Source organism: Pinus tabuliformis, chromosome 3_1 (genome assembly GCF_031772625.1).
Source record: "Pinus tabuliformis cultivar Carrire ecotype Pingquan chromosome 3_1, CPIR1, whole genome shotgun sequence".
Lineage (NCBI taxonomy): Eukaryota > Viridiplantae > Streptophyta > Pinopsida > Pinales > Pinaceae > Pinus > Pinus tabuliformis.
The window spans coordinates 974,199,320-974,226,676 of NC_142301.1; the positions used below are offsets into that span (position 1 = coordinate 974,199,320).

Genomic DNA, 27,357 nt, shown 5'->3' on the forward strand with positions numbered 1-27,357 from the left:
CGATCTATGGCAGGCAAGGTTTTGTGGCTGAGGAGTAACGGGTACGGTAGGCACAGATGTGGGAGGTATGGGTGGACCCAATTCCGTAAGCACCCATTCGCTTGGTTGGTTCCAGGAAAGGCGGGGGAAGCAAAGGTAGCATCCCCGCCAGTTTGAGACCCAGAAGCAATCAATTGATCTGGATATTATTAGTAAGCGCATCAAAGCAGGTCTACCTCTAGCTGCATAAGGTTAAACGAAGTCAAATAGCACAACTGCAACCGGCTTAGTTGGTATTTCCTCTCCTTATCAGTCGAGCCCCCTGTCGGGTTCGAGCCCTCTGTCGGGTCCTTGCACTAGGAAGCGCCAGAGCGAGCCACTAAATGAATCTACACACAGCAAGAAAAGGGAGAGCCGATCCGATCTGTAACAAAGTTCACACAAAAATGAGAAAGGGTGGAGCAAATAATAGATAGACAAATTAGAATTATTAAGCATATTAGATCATGAAGCTTACATTAAAGAAAGAAAAAGATGATCCACAATGTACAGACTTGGTAATGCACCAATTCAATCGTTGGAAAATGGAGGGTGAGCCCGCATGTGTCAGTTTTGGATTGCAGTGAGGATGGTGAAAATAAAGTTCTCTTATTAGCTGGGTGAATAGTGTCTACGCACCCCAAGCTTGCATAGAAACGCCTATCCACGTAATTAATGTACAACAATTGGAGAAAAAATGCGGAAGAGATTACCTTCCTTCCAAAATTTGAATTTTTGTCATTCTATTATATTCTATATTTTATCTGTGCATTAATGATTCAAATATATTTGAGGATTAGATTCTGACCAAAAAATGTGAGTTAATGAATTTTTATTATAAATATGAGCATTTAATTTTTAAATTTTTATGTCAAAATAAATGTAATTGAGTTAATGAATTTTTATTATAAATATGAGCATTTAATTTTTAAATTTTTATGTCAAAATAAATGTAATTTTAACATTAATATTATAATGATTTTTCATAAATATGCATTTTTTTATTTTTTATTTTTTATGTTAAAATTAATGTAACTTTTTAATTAATATTATAATTTTTTCAATTCAATAATTTATATTATGTTAGATTAAGACTTTTGTGATCCATATTGTAGATAAATGTCTTTCAGATTAATCACATCATTAAGAATTAGATTGACGTTTCGAACCAGCGAATGTTGTTTATCCTCAGGACAAGGTGAGAAAATCAATGAATCTTCAAGAATAAATAACATGAATGCATTATTTCGCAAAGTTATCTAGTTTCCAACGGCTAACTCTAGGCAATGATGCATCCATGCTATTTATTCTTGAATATTGACAAATTTTCTCAGCTTGTGTTAAGGATGCCACCTTAGTTGCTTCAAAATGTCGGCCCAATTCTAATTATGTGATTAATCCGGGAAATATTTATCTATAATTTATATCACAACAAATATTATATTAATTGCATCATTATAAAAAAATATCATAAATTTGATTATTTAATAATATATATCTTAATATATCTAATATAAATTTCATCTAGCATTTATTGTTTATTAATTAAAATAATATTTTTTAATTAAAATTAATATCAAGTTAAAGAATAGTAGAGATATTTGGATTTAAGAATATACATCTTTATGTATAATTTATAATATTAATTATATAGTTAAGAAAATATTTGTATATTTTCAATTTAATAATAGGTATTCAAATATATATAATATTAATTACACTAAATGGTTAGCTAGTCTAATATATAAAATATAGTATTTATGAATTAAAAATAAATTAAATAATCTTAATTATATAACTATAAAATGTATTGTACATTTGGAACCCAATAATATATATCCAAATATATATCGTCTTAATTATATGAGTGTTTATTGTTTGTAAACTTAATTAATTTTTTTTGTGAATCTGTATTTCTTTAATAATTTATTTTGATTGCATAAATGATTTGTGTTTATGTATTAAAATTGGATTAATTTATATGTTTTTCATAAACATTGAAATTTTCTTACGTGTGATTGTAATGTAAATATGTTTTGTATGGATATATAGTTGTCTTATATGGTTAATATCATTCAAAGTGTGAATATGAAATCAATTCAATTTAAAAGTTTGTTTAGGTAGAGAAATTTAGATAAGTTACTACAAATTTATTATAATGGTTATTTTTTTTTCTTTTCAACAAATTATCATAATAGTCACTCATATATTATAACCTTTCTTATACTTTTATTTAATTAATTGAATTGATAACTTCATATATTTTCTTCTATCATATTGTATTAATAATTTTATATTTTTATTAAAATTATTATAACAAGACACATGTGGTGGCAACGTGCAAAAAAAATAAAGGCAGCAATATTGCCACCACGTGGCTCTTGTTATATATTTATTGTATTCTTATTATGAAAATTTTTAGGTATTATTTTAGATAAAGTTATTTTGCAATTTTTTTAGGTAGTAAAATTCATCATAATCATGTTGTGGAGCATAAGGGAGATGTTGTAGTGGAACATCAAGTGAAGTTTTATATCAATAATAATAATAATATATTGTGGATTCCAGTAAGAAAATAAATCAAATTGACAAATCAAATCAATTCAATTTGTTATAGTGTAATTTTTTTTAGTTTACTAAAATTACAAACAATTTATTTAAAAAAATCATAATATGCATATTGCATTAACAAAATCCTTTGGTAATGGGGTAATAGTCATGTCTTGCGACTTTGTGTGAGATCTCGTCAATGAAAGGAGTTGGGAAAGAGTCAGTGATTGTTACTGTGTTTAAACCTATGAAGATGACATAAATTCTCAACCTTTTATGGGTCATGCTCCTTTGGTTAGATGATCATTGAGCTTTCCCATTCCAATTTATCAAGAGGGAAGATGACCATCAAACCAATCTATAAAGTAAGTAGTTATAGTTGTCCATGTCTGCAAATAAGGAACATGTGTCTCCCACCATATTGCGGCTTGGCTAATCAAAAATTGGACCAAGTTTTGCATTCAAGTATTTTCCTTGATTTCATTAGATACTTCATCAACATGAGCCGACAATGAACTAAGTTCCTTAAATTACAACAAATTAGTTGGTCCCTTTTTTTCATACAAAATTGGCACTGATTTTAATAAAAGGCATGAATGATGTCTTTTAATAGGTATGGCCTCAATCAAATAAAATTCTTTCACATTTGACTTATATTTTTTTATTTGTTACACATATAGTGTAGTGTTCAGGTTGTGGAGAATTGACAATGGTGAACCTTGTAAGATTTATCTTTATGCATTTGGTTCGACATTATCCTAATCTTAATTAATGATGTTGGATAAATTTTTTGTCAAGGAATCTTCATCCCATGTATCAACCCAAGGCTTACTATAATTGGGATCAAGATATATTACCATTTTCCAACCTTTTCCTTTAAGTTTAACCTTATCTCTCCCTAGAGGAAGAGTTTCTTTTATCTTGTTCCCCTAAGGTTGGCTAAGTATTGAAGGATATGTTGGGATTCCTTTGATGAGGTTCATCACTTCAAAGTGGATTTCAGTTGAAATACCCACATTCACAGCTTGTATATTCCATAAGATGCCAATGGGTTTGATGGACCATTGATCCACTAGCTTTAAACAGTTCATTATTCTATGTAACTAAGGATTTCCCAATTTTATAGATGCCTCCCTAGGGAGAATATTTACTTGAGAGCCAATGTTAACAATGACTTGGTTTATCATATACCTATTGGTCTCCAAGTTGACTTATGGATCAATAATCTTGTAATTCAATTTTTGATAGTTTCTAGAGCTTTTTATATGATCTTTGGTCCTCTTTTTAGTCCTTAAAAATATTAAGTAATTTAGGAACTTGTTTGACTAACTATTTCTCCTTAAGTAGGTGAAGGAGTTATTCCATGACATCCTCACAATTTATATTATTTTCATATTCCTTGTTATTAAATAATTTAAGTGCTTAGTGTACTATTCACCTTTCCCAGTCCATATTAAGATATGCATTTTTGTGCTTGATGGTCAAATGTGTGACACCCCTTGCGTGATGTTTCATTTTATTGTGCCTGATTTGGTAACGACATGTACATTCTTGGGATTTAAGACATCATTTTTAGATACAATTTATACTAAATTAACATTCCTTTTGTTCATAGTTTTTCTAGCATAATAGGGAAATTTTCCAAAGAGTGATCGCCTTCACAACATGTTTCAACATTTAAGGTCAATTCATCCTTTAATGAACAGTATTGGCTAAGGTGATCAACTTTTTAAGATGTAAAATAGTATATATTACCTTGACCCTAACCTCTTCCACCTTTTGTAAACCTTTCTCCTCAACCTCTTCTTCTCCCTTGATAGACACCCTGCCCTTGATATCCATTTGTATTGTTTTGATGCATAATCTAGTCATAGGATTTTGTATGATATATTAAATTATAGTTGGACTTATTTAGATTATTCAATTGGAATTCTTGTGTTGAATGACTTGCTTCTTCTCAAATTGCACACCATTTTGGTTTTGCATTCTTTAGATTATGTATGCAATCTATAGTGTTATGATTTGTCATAGTTTGAAACTTTTCACGGAATATTTATGCTTGACTTTATACACCTCTTATCTTTATTGAATTGATCACGATATTTTCAATTGTCTTTAGTGTGACCATCATTCTTACAGTGTAACAGCCCCGGTTAAAAATTCATGTAAATAAATATAATACCAAGGTCATGGCACACATATTCCAAGCTGAATAGTGGGAAAAACATCCTAGTGGGTGTTCATTTGGTTTTTTATGGCTAAAGGAAATTGGAAAAGTCAATTGAAAAGGATTTAGAAAGGGAAAGAGAAATTATTTGGCATTTATTTATAAAAATAATGAAAAATAGGAGAAAATGAAGGTGAAAGGTCACATGTTGCATATGAGGAGGAAATTGAAGGAAATAATGGAAAATGAAGAAATTAGACGCCTCATTAATAAAAAGGCTTCTGAGGATCAATTGGCAATATTTTTCTCAGACTTTTGATCAATTCAGTTTTAGAGCTCTCATTTTTTCTCTCTCTCTCTCTCATACTCTTGGACACGTAGAGTTTTCTTGGAGCACTCTTGGAGGAGTGTGGCATACTTGGTATTTGGAACAAGAAGGAAAAGGAAAAGTAGGAAAGCACAAGAGGACATCGCAATCAACAACTACAATGGATTTTTCTTGTAGGTACGGAGTTACATGTATGACTTCCTCGCTAGTTTTGTCATGCTTGGCATATAACACATATTTCATGAATATTGGAATTAAATAGTGGATTTATAATTTCAAAATAACTAAGAAACTCAATTATCCTTATGTACTTGTAATATTGTTTTCCAATTTTAATGAAATGTGTGTTATATGCATGTGGTTATTTGGTCATGAAATGTCATTGGCATGGAGGATTACCTGGATTTATAGTGGTTTTGCCTAGCCTTTCCATTTCCTAGATATCCATGGTGTTGTGGGTTTTAATTTTGTTTTCTGGTTGGTTTTCTTGTACTTTTGGTTGTGGGTTGAGTTATTAGTTCCTAGAAGCCTTGGTTGAACAAACACTTTGGAAGTCTTGTAATAGCTTGGGTCTAGTTACTAGTCCTGAAAGCCTTGGTTGGACAAACGCTCTAGAAGCCCCTGGTGGGTTGTGTTACTAGTCCCGGAAGACGTAGTTGGACAAACTTTCGAGAAGCCCAGTGGCAACTGTGGATTGAGTTACTAGTCCTAGAAGCCCTGGTTGGAACAAACCCTCTGGAGCCCGTAGAGACCAATCTAGTGATGGTTAGTGATGTTCAACCATAAGGTGGAATAATTAGTTAAGGGTTGAGGTGGTTTGGCCTCTTGAAGCCCTAGATGGCTTTGATTGATTTGTTTGATGAGATCCCACATTCATGCTCGGAATATGGCATGGGGGTGGTTTGCTGAAAGAAAGATTTGGTTTAGCCTAGTACAAGGTCGGGTGGTTTGCGGAAGTCCCATACTTAGTCGGCTTATGAAATCATCAATAAGATCTCTCTTTCTCCTTGGTATTTTATAGGTAAATATACTTGTTTATATGTGGCTTATATGGTTGTTAAATCCTTGATATTTATGCTTCTTATATATTGATTATGAGTTAGTTTTATGACAATGAAAATGTATGGTTCTCATCATGTTTTGGTTAATCAATGAATGTACAATGAATATATGGCTTAATAGATGGTAATGCAGTTATTGTGATGAGGCAACAATTCTTCTTAGTGATTCTGAGATAAGTGTTAGACGCCTATGCTCAAATATTTTGTTTAAACATGTAGAATGCATATTTGTTATATGTTTGACAAAATGTCTCGCATGTCTAGTAGGGGTCTAGTCAAGTCCCTGTTCAATTATTTGCATTTGTATCATTGTTTTGATGTTACTTTTCATTTCTGGAAGTTTCATGGAGTTCTGGGCAATGACCTTAGTCCCTGCTCTTAAAAATTGGCACATAATCTAGAGTTGTTGGCACAAAACCACTTGGAAAAGTCCCTAGTCGTAGGCATGCCTTGTTGTGGGAGCAATTGGAGGTTCCCAGACGCATGCATGCCCATGTTAAGGGAGTGACTGAGGCTTTAATGCAGAAAAATGTTAATTTGTCTTAGGGGTTGGTCACCTATATGGGTTGGATGGATCCTGGGGATTTTGTTACATGTGTAAAAGGCCAGGTTTGGTTGTGTTTCATCGGTTGCACTTCTATAACTGATACACATGGAGTTGAATCATATCATAGAAACTCTTCGTCACATGTTTACCCCGATTGGTCGGTTAGTTCGGTAGATGTGGGAGGAGGGTGGTTACAAAGTGGTATCAGAGCATGGTTCAATACTTGGATTGGATGGGCATAATTTGTTTTTCATGCATGCATGAAGGATGTGTATGTGCTTGTTATGTATGCATGGTGGTAGACATTGTTACAGTTTTGTTACCATGCAGGAGTTGATGATGTTGTTGTTGGGATGATTTATTCATGAATGCATATCAATTCTATAGGAATTTGTTATGCTTGTCAGTGTCTCTATGTTGTTATGCATGAATTGTCATCATTATAGTTATACATTTATAATAGATCAAAAATGCATCGTGAGGTAATTGTATGTAGTTGTTCCATCATGATGTTGTTGGTCGTTATGAAGCTAATGTGTTGGCTGAGATAGAATGGGAGATGTAGATCATCAAAGTCAACTTGCAACACTTGACCTTAGGGTAAGATCATATCGTCATATGGGTTTGTATGTTTGGCATGCATGTAGGTGGTTAATGCTTGTTATAAGAATTAGGGTTACTTATATGCTTGTTATTCTATTGTTATTGTGGTTACATGTATGATAAATGCTAGTTGATAAGTGTAGTCATATGCATGTGGTTATTTGGTCATGATATGTCATTGGAATGGAGGATTACCTGGATTGATAGTGGTTTTGCCTAGCCTTTCCATTTCGTAGATATCCATGGTGCTGTGGGTTTTAATTTTGTTTTCTGGTTGGTTTTCTTGTGCCTTTGGTTATGGGTTGAGTTATTAGTTCCTAGAAGCCTTGGTTGAACAAACACTTTGGAAGTCTTGTAACAGCTTGGGTCTAGTTACTAGTCCTAAAAGCCTTGGTTGGAAAAACGCTTTAGAAGCCCTTAGTGGGTTGCGTTACTAGTCCTGGAAGACCTAGTTGGACAAACTCTCGAGAAGCTCAGTGGCAACTGTGCGTTGAGTTACTAGTCCTAGAAGCCCTGGTTGGAACAAACCCTCTGGAGCCCTCGACAACTTGGGTAGAGACCAATTTGGTGATGGTTAGTGATGTTCGACCATGAGGTGGAATAATTGGTTGAGGGTTGAGGTGGTTTGGCCTCTTGAAGCCCTAGATGGCTTTGATTGATTTGTTTGATGAGATCCCACATTCATGCTTGGAATATGGAATGGGGGTGGTTGGCTGAAAGAAATATTTGGTTTAGCCTAGTATAAGGTCAGGTGGTTCGCGGAAGTCCCATACCTAGTTGGCTTATCAAATCATCAATAAGATCTCTCTTTCTCCTTGGTATTTTATGGGTAAATATACTTGTTTATATGTGGCTTATATGGCTGTTAAATCCTTGATATTTATGTTGCTTATATATTGATTATGAGTGAGTTTTAGAACAGTGAAAATGTATGGCTCTCATCATGTTTTGGTTAATAAATGAATGTATGGCTTAATAGATGGTAATGCAGTTATTGTGATGAGGCAAAAATTCTTCTTAGTGATTTTTAGATAAGTGTGAGACCCCTATGCTCGGATCTTTTGTTTAAACATGTAGAATGCATATTTGTGATATGTGTAACAAAATTTCTCGCATGTCTGGTAAGGGTCTAGTCAATTCCTTGTTCAATTATTTGCATTTGTATCATTGTTTTGATGTTACTTTTCATTTCTGGAAGTTTCATGGAGTTCTGGGGAATGGCCTCAATCCCTGCCCTGAAAAAGTGGCACATAATCTGGAGTTGTTGGCACAAAACCACTTGGAAAGGTCCCGAGTTGCAGGCATGCCTTGTTGTGGGAGCGATTGGAGCTTCCCAAACGCATGCATGCCCATGTTAAGGGAGTGACTGAGGCTTTAATGCAGCAAAATGTTATTTTGTCTTAGGGGTTGGTCACCTGTATGGGTTGGATGGATCTTGGGGATTTTGTTACATGTGTAAAAGGCCAGGTTTGGTTTTGTTTCATTTGTTCCACTTCTCTAATCGATACACATGGAGTTGAATCATATCATAGAAACTCTTCGTCACATGTTTGCCCTGATTGGTCAGTTAGTTTGGTAGATGTGGGAGGAGGGTGGTTACAAAGTGGTATCAGAGCATGGTTCAACACTTCGACAGGATGGGCATAATTTGTTTGTCATGCATGCATGATGGATGTATATGTGCTTGTTATGTATGCATGGTGGTAGACATTGTTATAGTTCTATTACCATGTAGGAGTTGATGATGTTGTTGTTGGGATGCTTTATTCATGAATGCATATCAGCTCTATAGGCATTTGTTATGCTTGTCAATGTCTCTATGTTGTTATGCATGCATTGTCATGGTTATAGTTATGCATGTATAATAGGTCAAAAATGCATTGTGAGGTAATTGTATGTAGTTGTTCCATCATGATGTTGTTGGTTGTTATGATGCTAATGTCTTGGCTGAGATACAATGGGAGATGTGGATTATCAAAGTCAGGTTGCAACACTTGACTTCAGGGTAAGAGCATATCGTCATATGGGTTTGTATGTTTGGCATGCATATAGGTGGTTAATGGTTGTTATAAGCATTAGGGTTATGTATATGCTTGTCATTCTATTGTTATTGTGGTTACATGTATGATAAATGCTAGTTGATAAGTGTAGTCATATGCACATGTGTTAGATATTCATGTAGGATAGTAAATTGTTGTTATATGTATTGTTGTTGATGCTAAATGTTAGTTAACTTGAAGAATATGTTATATGTTAACTTGTTGTTGTTATAGGTTCGTTAACTTGATGATTAGGGTTATTGCATTTAATATCTTGTGTTATTATGTTTTGTGCTAATTAGGATTGACCTATGCAGATGATTATGATTATAACATTCAGGTGTGAGTTAATATATTGTGATATTATGTCATATTAAGATAGGTTGACTATGCATATGTGATTGTTATGCATGAATGATAATTGTTTATGAGTTTATGATGTGAACATATTAGATAGTTATTTCTATGGACATCGTGACCTTATTTATGTTTGATTTGATATGTTGTGAAGCTATATCATGCTAATCTAGATTGATTGTGTAGACAAGATAGCCTCCCTTAAGATACATTAAGGTATGAGTTTTCTTATGTTGTCTACTTGGTGCTTGAATGTTTGATTATGTCATCTATTGGAGTTTGAGTGTTTGGTGTCTATTATGTCATCTATCTGTTGTTTGAATTTTTTATTAATTGCATGGTATGAGTATGTGTCTAGAAGATTGCATGAGGTAATTATCTTGTTCTAATATGGTTGTGTTGACACATTATGTGTTGAGAAAGTTTATATGTACTTGAGTGTAAGAAGGTGATAGTTGTAGAATGATGTGTTATGACCAATGAATGTGAGTTGATTGTGGATTAGGACATGGTTGTTAGACTTGGTAAAGGTTGATTCCAAGTTAATAAATATGTTGTCTTAATATATGGAACATGTGATCGACATATGTGAACAATTGCGGTAAACATGCTTGGTATTAACATGACAAAGTAATAGTTGATTTGTTTATATAATTAATAGTTGGGCGATGTGATAGCATGTAGTAAGACTTAATTGTAGCGAGGTAAAAGGTAAAATAAAGGAATTGGGTAAGAATTCCTTTGGTTTTTTTTGGATACCACAGTTTTGAATGAATGAATGCTTTGCATTCAGAAAGTCTTGTTAACCCTAATCTTGTCTTAAATTATGTGGGTATGTTCTATATTCATGGACATGTATTTGACGAGTATAACAGATGGAGTCTTGTTATAACTACATCTGTCAACAGAATTGGATTTCCATGAGAGATGACATGAATGTGTTCGCCTACATGGCAACGTTTTTGGCACAACAAGGTAAAATAGCTAGTATATTTTTATATTTGTTTATACACTAATAGTTATTTGTGTTTTGTAGTATGATGTATGGAATTCCATGAAAAAATATACTGCTATGAAATCTTGACGAAGGCTCATGTTGAGATTTCCCTTGGAAGCCCAAGACCCATGGGATTGAGCCATGGTGTCTATTGAGAGTAGTGTGATTTCGATGCTTTGTGATTTGTTCTTGCTTGATTTGCAGTTTTTTTCATTTCTAGTGTATGGCCATAACAATTTGTTTGTGGTGTCATATTGTTATTGGTTTTCATGGTCTTCTTCTTATCTATTTTTTGTTCTTTCCTTTTATGTTTTCGAGGGTATTGAGAATTGGTTGCGGAAGGAAGAATTTAATGAAATCAAGAGAGTTCAATGAAACCCAACAAGTAATGTGAGACTTGGATAAATCTTGATTCATGTGTAAGGGAAGTTGAAGGTAAGAATATGATAATCGTTTGGACTGGTTGGGTCCATTGTGGTAAATGGATGGTGGCAGTACAAACATGAGAAGGGTAACTAGAAAGGTAAAGTAAATGAATTTGAGGCATCAGATGCCTCGGTTGTGTTAGGAACCGTTGTTTTCAATATTGTGGATACTGTGAATGGATAAAGCAAGTTCTCTTAACCTTAACCTTACGATATCTGGTAATTATATTGTGATCATGATTATGTTGATGTCTATATATGTATACATGTATGTATGTATGTATGTATGTCTGACAAGGTCATCATGGATCATGATTATTTTTATGCTAATGTTTATATGTATATATATGTATGTATGTATGTTGACGTCTGACAGGGTCGTTAGGAGTCATTCTATAGAGGAATGATTCCTTATGCAAGTGAGGGGAATGAAATATGTTCCTAGTCTTATGAGGAATGAAGTGGGAAGAGTAGCCTTGACAAATTTATGAGGTCAGTATCATGTGGATTTTAGTTGATATTATGTGTTTATATTATGTCTATGTTTACATTATGGACAAGTAATGCTAAGAAATACATCAGTGGAATGAAAACAATGTGATCCACAACATGTTAGGATAAGCATGGATGGCAGAGAGACATTGGAATCAAGATTGCTTGGTAGAGTCGGTGTGGTGTCTAGATGTGTGGTACTATTGTTGTGTATATGTCGTACATGTTTCACCTATAGTGTTGCATGCATGTTTCATATATGGTATTGTGTACTTATGATGTTGTGTGCCTATTGTATATATGGTGTTGTGTGTATATTGCATATGCAGTGCTGGGTATAGGTGGTGCTATGTACATGTTGGATATGTGGTGTTGCATACATATTGTACTGTACGCATGTTGGATATGCAATGTTGTTTGCATATGGTGTTATGCGCATGTTGGATATGTGGCATTGTGTACATATGGTGCTATGTACATGTTGTATATGTAGTGTCATGTACATATGTTGTTGTGTGCATGTTGTACATGGAGTGCTATGTACATATGGTGTTGTGTGCATGATTTTACATGTGGTGTTGTGTGCATGTGGTTCTGTGTACATGATGTACATGTGGTGTTATGTGAAGGTGGTGTTGTGTACATGTCATGCATGTTGCGTTGTGTACTTGTAGTGTCGTGTATATTTCATGTATGTAGTGTTATGTACATGTGGTATTGTGTACACATTGTATAGGTGGTGTGGTGTACATGTCGCATTGTGTACACGTTGTACAAGTGGTGCCATGTACATGTGATGTTGTGCACACATTTTGCAGGTCATGTTGTGTACAGGTGGTACTTTTACATTTTGTACATATGGTATTTGTGTACATGTGGTATTGTGTGCATGTCGTACATGTTGTGTTGTGTACATTCGTTACTATGTATGCGCATTGGGTAGCCATGGTATCATGACATATGTACTCATTGTGTTGTACTCTATGTACATATATGTATCGTGTTGTATTTTACATTAGATGTAGGTGTATGTGTTTTTTTGTGTCGTACATTGGATGCAGGTGTCTGTGTTGTGTTGTACATCAGGTGTATGTGCTATGTTGTACGTCAGGGGTAGGTGTATGTATTATGTTGTATGTGGCTTGTTGCATACTAGGTGTAGTTACATGTATTTTTTGGTGTTGTATGTTGTGTGTGGGTGTATGAATGTGATGTAAATTATGTGTATGGGTACATGGTTGAAGACAATAAAATGCACTAGGTACTTGTCGAGTGTGGCAACCAATTTAATGTGTGTATAGAATAAGGACGAAGGTAGAAGCTAAGGACTGATTAAAGGATAAGTATCAATATTTTATTTTAGTTTTATTATGTGTATGATATATGATTCTGATTTATGATGGTCACATATGATCTATTATTCTGATTTATGATGGTTACATGTGATCTATGATTATGATTTGTGATGGTTACATGTTATATATGATTTTTTTATGATGATTGCATGTGATTAATGATTTTGATCTATTATGGTTGTGTTTTGAGATAATCATATGTGATATGTTTATACATGATGATTTTGTCAAAAGCTAGCTTGAATTTTTGTGACATGAAGTGAACAAAATTGAAAGTGTACCTTATTGATGAGGTACCGATGAGGTATGATGTGAATTTATTTCAATATATTTTAAATATAATGGCATTTATGTGCTTGGGATAGGAAAGCATGAGAATTCTCAGTTGGGTGGTTGAAGCTGACTACAAGAATTAGTAGTGCGAGTGAAAGGAATTGGAACAAGAAATAGTATGATGGTAAAGCACTTCAGGAACAGGGCCATTATGGGACACTGACACCAAATAGTGTCCATTGATTTCCATGAGCATGGTATGACCGATATTATGGTTTTGAGGTAAGGATATGCCTTGGCTTTTGGACCTTCTGATGCAAAGAAACCTTGCCAAGGGATGGATTGCCTAGGATGAGGGTGCCAACGGAACTTGGAAGGTGTGTGACTGCACAGGAGGGGATGATCAAATTTCCCAAGGGACTATGTAATAGAGAAGGGAAGGTTGGGGATGTATTTGTTTTCATCATTATCATTTCCACATGGAATTAAATTCACCTTGGGAGTGTGCCCTGGAACAATGAGCTAGTAACTATTCACTTAGAACACAAGTGGCACGAGATTGTAGTGCTAAACATTAGATGCAACTTTGACTTTGGTAGACGATTCTAGACTTCCTAGGAATGAGCTGAATCCTAGAATTACTTTGAGGGTGGAGGTGTGGGCCTCTAGATTCCCTTATTGTAGATGCAGGCATTATATCCTTTTAAATAATGTAAACTTTGAAACGGGAACTATAAACTCAAAACGGGAACTCTAGCCAAAAAACCCAAAAAAACATGAAAAACAGTGCTAAAAATGAAAAGTGTTGATGCTGGAATAACACCTTTTTTTTCTAGGGTAAATTTTCAACATGTTTTAAAAATTGCGGTGAAAACCAATTTTTTGTGCAAAAATAGTCCAAAAAACACCCTCAAAACGAAAAGTGTTGATGTTCGAATAACACTTTTTTTAAATGATAAATTTTGTGCAAAAAACACCCTCAAAACAAAAGGTGTTGATCCTCGAATATCAATTTTTTTTTTTCAAGGGCAAATTTTCAAAATTTCAAAATAATGGCGTAAAAGGTTTTATCATGACTCCGAAAAACATTAAAATTTCAAAAGAATAATGAAAACATAAAAAAAAAAAAAAAAAAAAATATATATATATATACATATATATATATATATATATATATATATATATATATATATATATATATATATATATAAACAATGAAAAAACACAAAACAAAAAAAAGGTTGAAAAAAAAAACAAAACGTAAATTAAAATATATATTAAAAACAAAACATAAAATTTAAAAAAACAAAACAAAACAAAACAAAAAAAATCCAATATATATAAAAATTAATTAATTAATTAATTAACAAAAAAAAAAAAAAAAATCATAAAAACGTAAAAAAAAAAAAAAAAAAATTAACCTACAAAAGGTAAGAACTAAAAAACTAAAAAAAAAAATTAAATATAAACAAATGAATAATAAGAAAAATATATTTAAAAAATAAAAATAAAAATAAATAAATAAAATAAAAAATAAAAAATTATCTTGTAAACCATAAAAAAATTTGGAAAAAAAAAAAAAAAAAAACAAAATTATGGAAAAAAATAAATAAAAATAAAATTGTAAAATTAAGTAAGTAAAAATATAAAATTCAGAAAATAAAATAAAATAAAATAAAATAAAATTAAAAATAAAATAAAATAAAAAAAAAAATAAAAATAAAAATAAAAAAAATTGAAAATTAAAATAAATAAATAGAAAATTAACAAAAATAAAAAAATAAAATAAAAAACTACTAAAATTAAGATTAAAAACATTTAAAAAAACCTTAAAAAAATATTTAAAAAAAAAAAAACAAAAAACAAATAAAAAATAAAAATTATATATGTATTTTGAAAAAAAAAAAACAAGTAACATTTAAATTGGAACAAAATCTATATTTTTTTATTAAAAAAAAAACATTTCAAAACTATATATATATATATATATATATATATATATATATGAAATAAACAAATTATTATTTTTTTATAAATAAACTTAAAAAAAAAAAAATTAAACAATATTTAAATACAGTTTAAAAACAAAAAATTGGACTCACGCACTACGCCTCCCGGTCACCCATGGTGGTGCGGCCCTGGGTGGAGGAGGCTTCATGCAGCCCCTCCACCGAGGGCCACGCCACCACAGGCAGCCAGGCGGCAGCGGGTCGATTCCCGGAATCGACCCATCCAACCATGGTCGCACCACCATGGGCGGTCAGGCGGTGGCGAGTGGCATGGCCTTGGGCAGAGGGGCTGCATGTAGCCTCCTCCGCCTAGGGTCATGCCACCATGGGCAGCCGAGAGGCGGAGGCGTAAGTCAATTTTTTTTTTTTTTAAGTAAAAAAAAATGTTTAAAATTTTGTTTTTAAGTTTATTTAAAAAAAAAATAAAAAAAAAATGTATATAAATTATGTAAACTTTATTTATTTTTTCTTTTAAATTTTTTTTTCTTTTTTTTTTTTTTTAAGTTTGAAGTGTTTAAAATAAAAAAAACTCCACTTAAAAAAACAAAAATGAAATGTTTGTTTTAAAAAAACAAATAAAAAATATTTATTCATTATAAGAATTTAAATGTTTATTTTCTTTTTAAAATCTCACACACACACGCACACACACACACACACACACATATATATATATTAAATTTTGTTGTTTTTAAATAAAACATATAGGGTTTAATAAAAAATTTAAAAGTTCTTTTTTTTTCAAATCAAAAATAGATATTTTTTTTAAATTTTAAATGTTTTTTGATTTTTTTTTTAAGTTGAAAATATATATGTCTATGGTCAAGTGGTTCATGGAAATCCCATGTTTGGTCAACTTATGTAATCGTAAATAAGGGCTCTCTTTCTCCTTGTTATTTTATGGGTAAATATACTTGTTTATATGTGGCTTATATGGTTGTTATATCCTTGATACCTTTGTTGGTTATATGTTGGTTATGAGTGGGTTTTATGACAGTGAAAATATATGACTCTCATCATGTTTTGGTTAATCACTAAATCTACAATGAATATATGGCTTAATATATGGTAATGAAGTTATTGTGATAAGGAAACAATGCTTCTTAGTGATTCTTAGATAAGTGTGAGACCCTTATGCTTAGATCTATCATGTAAACCTGTAGAATGCATATTGTGACATGTTTGACAAAATGCCTATCATGGCTAGTAGGGGTCCAATCAAGTCCTTGCTCAAGTATTTTCATTTGTATCATTGTTTTGGTGTTACTTTTCATTTCTAGAAGTTTCATGGGGTTCTGGGAAGTGGCCTAAATCCTGGCCCTGAAAAAGTGGCACAAAATCTGGAGTCACTAACACAGAACTACCTGGAAAAGTCCCTAGTCGTGGGCATTCCTTGTTGTGGGAGCAATTGGAGGTTCCCAGTTGCATGCATTCCCATGTGAAGGGAGTGAATGAGACTTTAAAGTAGAAAAATGTCAGTTTGTCTCAAGGGTTGGTCACCTAGATGGGTTGGATTGCTCATGGTGGTTTTGTTGCATGTGTAGAAGGTCAAGTTGGTTGTGTTCTATTGGTTCCACTTCCTTAACTGATACATAGAGAGTTGAATAATATCATAGTAACTCTTCATCATATTTTTACACCGGTTAGCCGGTTACTTGGGTAGATGTGGGAGGAGGGTGTTACATACAGTTTTTTCACCTGAGTTAATTTCTTTGGGTATCTAAGATTCTTAGTGATTGTTTAATAATTTAAAAAAAATTCTTCAAGTTCTTGTGAGTCTAAGACAATGTCGTCAATGGCTAACCTTCATATGTCTCAATATGTTTCACTTTATTTAATGCATATTCAAATAATTTGATGTCAAGCATTCACATTGGATCTCTAATTTTCTGTAATAATTGTGATATGTAAAACTACACCAATAGTTGATAATATATGGATAAAGGGATTTGAATTAACAAATCCTTGAATCTTTTATCCTATTATTGAATTATTTCTCCTTGTCATTGTTTAACTTATTAAGTCTTTGAGAAAGAAGATGTTTGACATATTATTATTTGAAGAAAGATAAGAAGATGGATTTTAGAATTTATTTACTTCTTCTTTTGAATTTTATGAAGTTAATAAACCAATTCAATGCTTTTTTTCTGAGGGCACTTGCAAACTAGGCCATTTTTTTGTCTTCAACTATAATATTTTATGCATCCCAAAATTTCACACATACAAACCTATGCCATTTTGGATTTTTTTCACCTTCATATAGTAGGACATCATTGAGGCCCATTTTGTTTTTAGAATGTGTCTTCTATTGAGGGGGACTGGGGGGGTTTATTTTTCATTTGTTTATTTCTTTATTCAAATAATTGTGAAGTCGATTGAGTATTACTAGTCGACTACAGAATGGTCAACTTAACTAAGGAAGTTGAAGGTATTGCTTCCATTGGTATTAGTTTAGTCAATTCTCCAAAGTTCAATTTCTTTTCCTATAGGAGAGTTTCTTCTATTTGGTGGGATTTATCTATATATTATGTGAACGACACACTAGTTCACTTGAACTATTAGTTGATTTAGAATCTTCCTCTTCAATAATTAAATTTGGAAAGGGGTGCATGTCCATGATATCCTTGGTGTGGAGTGTTATGTATCCACGGCCTTATCAACCTCCCCAAATTTGATGTACTAATGGAATTTTGATCAACATTCTATCATATAGGTTCCCTTATGAATCCATTTTATACCAGATTGAAGACAACTTAGGGTCTAAGTTTAATATTTTCTTGAGGAATTCTCTAATATGAGGACTAGTGTCATGAGGAATGGGAGATTATTACAATGTTGGGTCAGATTCATCAATATCCATACTTTCAGTAGTATCTACTAGTTAGCAAGAACCATTTGTTGCCACAACCAACTACAAGCTATATCTTCTAAGAATCATTGAGATAGCTCCTCTCGAAGCTAGTTGGTCTCCACCAATCTTAGATGAGTCTAGTGCATCGACTAGTCACTCCTAGAGTGTCTTTCTTCCAAATGTTCTGGGATATCTTATATTACACATATCCTCTCATTTCCTTTGTCTTTTGTCTATTTCAATTTTTTGAATCTCGTCTCAAGGCTTATGATATTGCATTTGTACTATATTATTTCAATTTGATTCTTCCTCTAATATAGATTCTCTTGCAATCAACTTACTCCTCAATTGTGGCATGATATTATTTAGTGTAGTCAATCCAATCAACTCCAACTAAGGAATCTCACGAATCAATGACCTCCCCATCATTGGCCTCGACTTAATTGAGGCTAATGATGGTTATAATAATTACTAAACTCATTTATTTAGGAAGTAATCTCAAGCATTTTGCTTTCTTTTGCAATTATATTATAAAAAAATTTGTTAATTTTTATGACTTTGCTCCCTATTAGTATTTGTAAGTGGAGTATTTAAAGGTCATCAATATCTAACTATATGGATGACCAATTTATCTAACAATAATGTATGCAAAAGGGAAGGCATGGTACATAAGAAACCATCATGAAGATTGTTTTGGAACGTTCTTTTGATTTTGTTGACTGATAATCTTTCCTCATTTGCTTGTTCTTCATAACGGTCATTGTATATTTTCTTGACACACTCATACAAATTTTTTTGGCATTAGTTAATCAATTTTAACGTTTTATCACCATCAAGTATATTCATAAGCATGATTATTAATGTATTTAATAACCTTTTCAGGGATGGCATGTAAGAATCTCTCATGGGTTTCTGTGAACAAGTGTTCTCTAGCTTCTTTTAATGTGAATAAATTTATTCTTGCATAATTCTTACGTTAATTGTTGATTTTTCACCCCCACATTCTCAAAATATCCCTTATACTCAACATCTATGTATGTATGCTCACTCCATCTTGGATCCAGGAACTACTGAGAAGTTAACCATTGTTGTAATCTATAGAATAATTTGTAAGCAGTGAACAGTAATATCCTAACTGAGAATCAAAGAACATCACATAAACCATGATACATACATACACATAGATGAGAGAAAGGAGAAGATAACTTAAGTAATGAGAGACCAACAATAAGAACTTTATTAATATACCACATCAATATAATATCTTCTTCTCTCTCTATTATCTTTTACATCAATGACTTATTTATTTGTATGATTTAGTTACAAAGTATTTGTGATTGTCTAACTACCTTGGTTGGTTAACCCAGCTACATGATGAACCTGACTTACGTTTTTAACTTAAATAGTTGACTAAATTTGATTTACATCAATTATTGGATCGATTGGGAATAATACTTGGGGGGGGGGGATGAATCAGTATTTACAAATCAATAACTTTTTCATTTACATAATCATATTTATATACGCTACTTCAGTGAAGGGAACTTATGTGTGCACACAACTATTCTTAAGGCAACCAACGTATATCCAATGAACTTATGATTCAGTTAATTCATCATATGTTTATCTTTAATTAGTGCACCAATATTTTATTAAACATTAAACAGTAACCATGTGCAGTAATAACATAATAAACCATCACACATAAGCAACACACATGAACACCAAGATTTAAGGTGGAAACCCAATGTGGGAGAAAAACCACCTATTGTTGTTGTCTTTGTCTTCTTTTAATATAAAGAATAATTTTTTTACAATCTTGTACTGGTGTAGACTCATACCAGTATGCAGGCACTCACCTGTAGAAGGTTGCAACCTTCTCTCATTTTCCATCTTCTACTGGAAGGGAGATGCAACCCCCTAGCTCTTGTACTAGTCAACATGTTTACTAGTACATAGGCGTCGTCCTACAGAAGGCTACAACCTTCACTTGTTCTCTAGCTGCTACTAGAAGGGAGCTCCAACCCCCTTATCAAATCACTAGCCACTACTAGCAGGAAGCTTCGACTTCTAACTAAAAGCTTCAACCCTCATTATCCTCCAGGGACCACGTTTCATAATTTTTCATATTGGATACTCCTAGCACACAACAACACAATATGTAGGCCATGTTCCATCAAATTTTCATATTGAACCCATCAGTAACATTGAAGCTCAAAACCAATCACCACTGTAATACATCTGCATCAATCAATCACTGAAACTTAATCATCAATATCTGATATAACTAAAACCCAATCATCAACCCTTGAATCAACCTTAACTGAATCAATCAATCATTGAAACCTCTAACATACTGAATCAAACAATTAGTGAACCTCTGACACAACTGAATCAAATAATCACTGAACCTCTGACACAATTGAATCAATCATTCATTTAAACTTAATCAAATTCAACCAATCAACTGGAACAGACAGATCACTGTAACCAATACACAAATTTAAACCCATAACACTGCATCAACAACCAGAACCAACTATAACCTCAAAAATCATGTGTTAGAATGTATACACTACTTCAATGAAGCCAACTTTCATGTATACACTACTTCCTTTAGTCCAACCCGCGTATACCTCTAAAGATACTGAATCATAAAACCTCTGAACCACAAACTATGCCAATCAGTGACATTCTGAAGATCTACTGTCATATTATAGATTTCTAAATAGATAGCAACAAGGACCACCCTTCTTTCTCAACCAAGCAATCAACTAGACTCAATCTCCTTATATAATCAATTTTACTTTCAGATCTAATGAAGACATCATTAACAAACAATAGTAAAGCAGTAGCACTCATCAGATAGATCAGTCATCCCTGAACAACAAGTGTTTCTTCTGAATACGCTACTTGGAAATGTTGAACCAACATGTATACGCACCTTCACCAAGGTGAACCAGCATATATATCTGTAATTAATTACTTATAACTTTGTAGCCATTCCAGACTTCAGACATACCCCGATCATGACATATAAAGGATAAACCATTCGTTAGAATTCAGATCTAGGCTATCCATTATCATATCACACAAGATAATTCATTATGATCTTGATCCATTATTAGATCACATCCATCATCAAACACTCAGGTGCATACTTAGTTCAGATCAGGAAAAGCATCAAAAACCCATAACATGCATAATTTATTTTGATCTAACACTTAATAAGATATTCTTTACTTGTGCACTTAGCCCTTTGATCTTCTCATCCTTATATAGTTTTAGCCTTTTTCAATACCTCCAACCAAAACAACACTTAGAACTTGTGGTATTCTTGGTCGGGATCAAATAGTCATTACACTGCTCAATATTGTGGGCCAATGCCATGGTATTGACCCTTGGTATTCTTTAATCTTGAATTTCCTTAGATTTCCAACCCATACGCACTTTTCCTCTTGTGAAAATGTGTGCATACATATACGCTCTTTTTGTACAATGAACTCATGTGTATATGCTCTTTTTGTACAATGAACCCACATATACAAATTAACATACCTGAAAATGTCCTTTTTCTTCAACTTCTTGATTCTGATCTGTAGTCCTTTGTTCCATCATCTTATTCTTTTGTACCATTACTTGTTCCCTCTGAATAGACCCGTTATAATGTGATTTTCCATTGTACATTACTTCTAAATTGATTCCTTTGAACTGCCCTAGATTTTGTCACATCTGTAAACACAACTACCATGCATTCTGTCACATCTGATATCTCTCATGTAGATTCATCTAGTTACCATATACAAGTGAGTTGTTCAGCTACAAGTGGGTTTCCATCAAGTACAACACATGCATCATAATGCCAACAATATCCCCATTTGGACTTGATGGAAACCATATTGGTGTTGATTACTTCAAGTTGTAGAACCTATTAGATGTATCAAGCAACACCAAGATACTCTCTCCCTTTGACATCAAGGGCAAAGGGGGGACCAAGATATTCTCTCCTTTTGAGATCAAGGGAAATGTTCTGACCAAAATGAAGACTTCCATATCTGAAAAACTAAATATGAACATTGATCATGCTCCCCTTAGGCACATGCTGAATTCTCTGATTAAACTCCCCCTTTTTACATGTTGAGATGCACTAAACCATCCATGCTCCGCCTGAGCACATGCAGAGTTTGAAAAAATATTTTCCAAAAGAATAACATGACTCTATAGCTCAAATATGATATTATGACCTTCCTATCACCAATGACTCACACATACATCAATCTCCCAACCAAGTGGGGATATACCAAGTGTTTGTACATGACTAAAATATAGCAATTATTACATCATCCTTCCCATTACCCAACCAAGTGGGGATATACCAATTGTTTGTACATGACTGAAATATAGCAATTATTACATCATCCTTCCCATGCGTAGTGGGGTTACTTACATCATATGACCAAAAAGGACTCATTAAAAGACTATGACAGATAGAGACATATTATTACATCATGGTCCTTTATATGACCTTTACATCGAATGATATACATGAAATTTATAACAAAGACCAAATATCTAAACAAGAACATGATAGTCATCAGCAACTATCATACACCATATATGATCTGCACCATAATCATATGTCAGCAACATACAAACCAGCAACCGGTATATGTCCATCATCTATTCCCAAGATATGACAATGTAAATATCATCAACCTATGACAAAGTATGCCGCATATAGTTATCAAATCATCCTCTTGATCTCATCAAGATCAACTTGCTCTATTTCCTTAGTAGAAAGAGCCTTATCATAACCTTCCATGAATCAACTAAGCATATGTCATATCTCCAAGAAGTAACACAAAATTATTCACATCATACCATATGTATGTGAAAACACCAGAGTCATGATCATCATCAAGAAATGCATGATCTTTCCACAAGAACCCTCAATATATCAACCATGTATCATCCCTTGGTAAAATCCCACATCTGATAAACATCAACCATGATAATCAACATATGTGAGTATCAAACCTATCATCATAAAGTAAGAATTCAACATCATTATGTGACTAAGTAAGCCATGTCTCCAAATAGATATGCCTTCATGAAACCTACAATATCACCATTCTCTTGGCCAACCAACAATATTTACCAATATTCCACTTAAGTAATCATCATGTATCTATCATAGAGATAGCAATATGTATCTAGCTTCTCATCAATGTGAAATTTAGCAAACCATGTGCTCACAGTTATTTGTCAAACGTTCTTGATACCATTTAGAGCAACAATCCTCAACCAATATACCATGTGAGAGCCAAGAACTATGGGGATCCTCATCCATAACTACACCATATGAAGTTTATGCATCTTTCAAGGAATGATGACAACAACATAAAAGGACTGACACTTATCAAATAATGAAGGTGTATACTCAATCTTTGTTCTTCTCCTTGTCCTTATGAATATTACCATGTAAGTAAGATACCATATGTACTCTATGAATTATCAAAAGGGTCATCCACAATCATCCATAAATCTGATTTGAATAACAACTATGTGGCTCAAGCAATATAAGTATCATCTGAGATTTCATCATAGGAAACTCATGATTGTAGCTTAGCATGATGTATCATTTAAACGCTTCAACAACATAAGCATCCTCACCATTGATAAGAATCGTTATGTATCAATGGCTTCTAAACATAATGAAAACAATGCATTATTAGAAGCATAGTATATTCTCCCCCTAAACCTGTGCCACCTGTTCACTGGCAGATCTGATCATTGCATATATCAGTAAGGATCATCAAGGCATCATCATCAACTAGTTATACATCAAGCCATCAACAACTTATGAGGGTCAAAATCACTTCTACATATCATCAATAGGTTGTAATCATCATCAAAACAGAAAGGCTTATTGATAATTGACTGAACCATATCAGACCCCTTTTCCTGAGTCCGTCTTACTACTTTTACATCAAACCAACATATACGTGATTGTGCAGCTTCCAACTCGCGTAAATACGTGACTTGTCTTCATGATACCTACGTAAGAGAATTAGAAAAGTGAAATTTCATACTTTCAGTTCCTCCTAAATCTGTTCTATCTATATACTGAGCTATGCCACATATTTCTTACTATACTTCCTTCTTCTTCCATACCTTGGAGTGGTGATGTTTTCTCCTTTTGGTATGTTGGCCGAAATTTTCTCCTACATTCTTTTGCTATATGCCCAAACTTGTTAAAATCATAACATATTATATGTTTCATATTCCCTCTATAGTAGTCAATGGCTTTGTGACCAAACATATTGTAAGAAAAATAATATCCCTTAAAGTACCTAGAAGTTCGTGATCTTTCTATGTGATGGTTATTAGCTTGAACCATTCTACTTCTACATCTCACTACAACATGTCCAAAATTATGACATATAAAACATTCAACATTATTCATTAGAGGAAATCACTGATTATCACTTCCATAGTTAGGAGTAAATGATTTTCTTTGAAGACTTTCTTTCATTGGTTGTTGGTGGGGTTGACCTCTTATCTCCTTGTTGAGCATTTTAGGTTTTGCATTAGAGTTCCTTGCCTCCGTTTGTGAGCTAGATTCACCTTTAACAGTTTCATGGAAACCAAGACCAGATTTGATGGAAGGAGACCTTTGACTACTAAGAATATCATCTAAAATCTTAGTATTATCTTGAAATTGTAAAACTTTATTCTTTTCTTCTAATTTATTTTTTAGGATATTTACCTCTACCTGTTGTTACTCTTCCTTTTCAAGACACTGCTTCTTCATGATTTCTTCAGCTTTTCTTCCTTCTTCCACTTGTTGTTTTAATTTGAGAATCTCATTTTCTTTTTCTTCATCTTCTTGAGGTAATTCTTCATTCTTCTTATTTTAATTTTCAAGATCTTCATTTAAAGAGACTATCTCAACTTGAAGACTTTTATAGTAATTGGATCCTTCTATAAGTTTCTTGATTTCTATATCATTTTCATTTACTTCATTTCTCAATGATGCCAATTCATATTGTAGCCTTTGACATTGATATTCCATTTCCTTGTACTGCTTCCTTTTGTTTCCTTCCTCCAACTGAGCTTTTAACCTCGTAACTTCTTCTTTGTGGGCACATTCCCTTTTATCAATTATATATTTTTGATCTCTAATTTTGTCTATGAGATTTTTAAATTCTGCCTCTGTTTGATTTCTTTCTCTTTCACCCATAAGAGAAAATTCAGTTGTTTCGTTGTCAGAGTCATTATCTTCAAATGAATAGAGAAATGTATCAGCAGAGGACAATAAATTCGTACCTGATAATTCTTTTGCTTCTTCATCTTAATTCTAAGGTGATTCTGAATCTAAAGAGTTGCTTCCAGATAATGGCCAATCGTATCTCCCATTATCACAGTTCCTTTGATATGTCTTCTTGTTTTGGGTACTTTCTTCTTTTGCTTCTTTGCCATTGTTACTACGGATCTTCTTCAAGCAATCAAGCTTCTGCCAAAGGACCGTCTCTCATACCAATTGTTGGGGGGGGTGAATCAGTATTTACAAATCAATAACTTTTTCATTTCCATAATCATATTTATATATGCTACTTCAGTGAATGGAAATCGCATGTGCACGCAATTGTTCTTAAGGCAACCAACGTATATCTAGTGAACTTATGATTCGGTTAATTCATCATATGTTGATATTTAATTAGTGCATAAGTACTTTATTAAACATTAAACAGTAACCATGTGCAGTAATAATAGATTAAAGCAACACACATGAACACAAAGATTTAAGGTGGAAACCCAATGTGGGAGAAAAGCCACCTATTGTTGTTGTCTCTATCTTATTTTAATATAAAGAATAATATGCTTACAATCTTGTACTGGTGTAGACTCATACCAGTACACAGGAACCCACCTATAGAAGGATACAACCTTCTCTCATTTTCCAACCTCTACTAGAAGGGAGCTACAACCCCCTAGCTCTTGTACTAGCCGATATGTTTACTAGTACGTAGTTGCCGACCTACAGAAGGCTACAAACTTCACTCATTCTCCAACTCCTACTAGAAGGGAGCTCCAACCCCTTGATCAAATCACTAGCCACTACTGGCAGTAAACTTCGACTTCCTCATTGAAGGCTTCAACCCTCAATATCCTCCAGGGACCATGTTTCATAAATTTTCATACTGGATACTCCTGGTACACAACAACACAAAATGTATGCCACATTTCATCAAATTTTCATACTGGACCAATTAGTAACATTGAAGCTCAAAATCAATCACCACTACAATACATCTGCATCAACCAATCACTGAAACTTAATCATCAATCTCTGATATAACTGAAACCCAATCATCAATCTCTGAATCAACCTTAACTGAATTAATCAATCACTGAAACCTCTGACATACTGAATCAAACAATCACTAAACCTCTGACACAACTGAATCAAACAATCACTGAACCTCTGAAACAACTGAATCAATCATTCATTCAACTTTAATCAAATTCAACCAATCAACTGGAATAGACAGATCACTGTAACCAATGCACAGATCTAAACCCAGAACACTGCATCAATAACCAGAACCCACTGTAACCTCAAAATTCATGTGTCAAAATGTATACGCTACTTCAATGAAGCCAACCTGCATGTATACACTACTTCCTTTAGCCAAACCTATGTATACCTCTAAATGTATTGAATCATAAAACTTCTAAACCACAAATTGTACCAATGAGTGAGATTTTGAAGATCTACTGCCATATTACAAAGTTCTAAACGGATAGCAACAAGGATCACCCTTCTTTTTCAATCAATCAATCAACCAAACTCAATCTCCTTATACAATAAATTTTAATTCCAGATCTAATGAAGACATCATAGACAAACAACAGTGAAACAAAAACACTGATCAGATAAATCAATCATCCCTGAATAACAAGCATTTCTTCTGAATACGCTACTTGGAAATGCAAAACTAGTGTGTATACACACCTTCACCAAGGAAAACCAGCATATATATATGTAATTAATTACTTCTAACTTCGCGACCATTCCAAACTTCAGATATACCTAGATCATGACATATAAAGGATAAATCATTTGTTATCATTCAAATCTAGGTTATCCATTATCAAATCACATAAGATAAGTCATTATGATCCTGATCCATTATTAGATCTCATCCATCATCAAACACTCAGGTGCATACTTAGTTCATATCAAGCAATGCATCAGAAACCCATAACATGCATAATTGA

General features: G+C 33.2%; 1 pseudogene; it reads left to right on the top strand.

Annotated features, from left to right (window-relative positions):
- LOC149191086 (phosphoenolpyruvate carboxykinase (ATP)-like) overlaps nt 1-27,357 on the top strand; it is a 175,566-nt pseudogene that overhangs the window by 37,018 nt on the left and 111,191 nt on the right.